Source organism: Panthera pardus, unplaced genomic scaffold, assembly GCF_024362965.1.
Source record: "Panthera pardus isolate Hobbes unplaced genomic scaffold, ASM2436296v1 HiC_scaffold_27, whole genome shotgun sequence".
Lineage (NCBI taxonomy): Eukaryota > Metazoa > Chordata > Mammalia > Carnivora > Felidae > Panthera > Panthera pardus.
Window position 1 is genome coordinate 105012035 of NW_026526843.1, and position 2126 is coordinate 105014160.

At 43.6% G+C, this 2126-nt stretch overlaps 1 pseudogene; it reads left to right on the plus strand.

The window, feature by feature from the left end:
- The first annotated feature begins 1782 nt into the window (after window positions 1-1782).
- Window positions 1783-1877, plus strand: LOC128773990 (U6 spliceosomal RNA; annotated as a pseudogene).
- The last annotated feature ends 249 nt before the right edge of the window (window positions 1878-2126 follow it).

The window sequence follows — 2126 nt, forward strand, 5'->3', positions numbered from 1 at the left end:
ATTATAAACAATTGGAATATTAGCATGGAACGTTATCCATCCTACGGTGTGAATAGCAAAAACCAACAATATCTGAATTTCTGGTTGATTATATTGGCAATCCATTCACCCCTAGTCCTTAGCACTGTCGCCATGAAACTTTTTCAATTAATTTTATGAAGTCATTAAAACTTACTTGTTTTTTCCAACAGATGTGCAGTGACACCTCTGTCAGTGGACTTCTGCCAAACATAAAAGTAGCAAAATTTTTCCCTAAGGGACCAAAGCTACAGAAGAATAATTGCAAGTCGTACCCCTCAATGCAAAATCAGGTACAAGTCACAAACTAGCCAAAAGGCTTATAAAACTAACTGCAAAGTGCATAATAAGTATTAGTTGGGGGTTGAGATTTTTCTCCTATTTATAAGCAAACAAATTAGCCTGTTACCATTTCCTGGATGCCAGCAGCATGGTAAGCAGTATGAGCCTCATTAGCTTATTTGTGTGGGTTCCCCACTCCCCAGATCCCACAGGGGCCAGGCAGAGGAGCCCAGATAGACCCACTGTGTACATACTGTTAGTACTTTGGCATTGCAGCTGAGGAAAACTGGCCTTGGGGAGCTCACATCTTTTACAGCAAGCCCATTATTTGTTCAGAAGGAGATATCACCTCATCCCTCAAGGCAGTTCCCTACAAAGGAAGCCCTGAGAAGCGGCTCCTGCGAGAGGGTCTGAGTCTCGCATTCCAGGCATGTAAAACAAGCACAAGCAGTGACGCTCTGGGCTGTGACAGATAGTACGTGGCAAAAATAGTGTGCCCAGAGAGAAAGGGCTGTGTATCCTTCCACTGGAAGTGGACAATAGGAGGTACGAGCCAAGTTTTGCTCCTAGGAAGAGTTTCCTTCACCCCTGTCTTTCGGGGGCTAGAATGCACCCACTTTTCAGCTGGTGCCAGCAAATGTGTGTAAACCGGGCCTGTGCTTTACCTGATAACCAGTCATAGAACTCTCTGGGAAGTCCTAAATGTGGGTTAAGGGAGAAGTAAATAAGTAGGAGCAAGCGCCATGAGAGTTTAAAACACTTCTTCCTGCAGTTTGCTTGTGCCTCCTGACCAGCTTGGACTCAATTGTGTTTATATAGCGCTACCATTTTCTTTATTTTTATTTTTTTTTAATGTTTATTTTTGAGAAAGAGACAGAGTGCAAGTGGGAGAGGGGCAGAGAGAGAGAGAGGGAGACACAGAACCCAAAGCAGGCTCCGGGCTCTGAGCCCTCAGCACAGAGCCTGATGTGGGGCTCGAACTCACAAACCGAGCGATCATGACCTGAGCCCAAGTCAGACACGTAACTGACTGAGCCACCCAGGCGCCCCTAGCGCTACCATTTTCTAATGGAATACTGTTGTCACATCCAATTTTATGTTTCCATGGATCAGATGACACTCACTTTCTGATGGTCATTACAAGAGGCACACCTCACTCTCCTTTCACCTTCCAGATTTCCTGCCCGTGCTTTCCATTGAGTGAACCTACCCAGAAGCTGGAGGGCAAGGAAACCTATTGACACGGTCCCTTCCTACTGCACAGAGCAGGTAGAGAGGGTGGAGTGAATCTGGAAGGGAAAATGTAAGGTACCTAGCACAGCCCATAAATGGCATTGATGTGACTGGCGTGATTTTCTAAAACATTAAGCCATTCTTGGTAAAGCTCCAAACAAAACAACAGACACTCCTTTCAATTTACACAGTAGTTCCATTCCTGGAAAATTCCAGGGTATAAAACCATGCAAAAAATACTTCGAGTTATGCTCACTTCAGCAGCAATATACTAAACTTGAGAAGACAGGCATGGCCCCTGCACTAGAATGACATGCAGGTTTGTAAAAGCCTTCCATATTTTTAAAAACACATTTCAGAAAGAGAAAAAAGTATGTTGAGTTTACATGTAAAATGAGATCAGGTTTAGGTTCAGATAATGACAAATAAGTTTTTCATATACACGAATGTCTAGGGGGACATTTGAAAATTATGTAAGATGTAGGAAAATTCATCCTTGTAAGAAAGTCACATGCACTGAATGACATATGACATTCTTGGCTTCTGTCCAACTAACCAACAGAAGATCCCAGCCAGGGGATTCGTGTCCATCA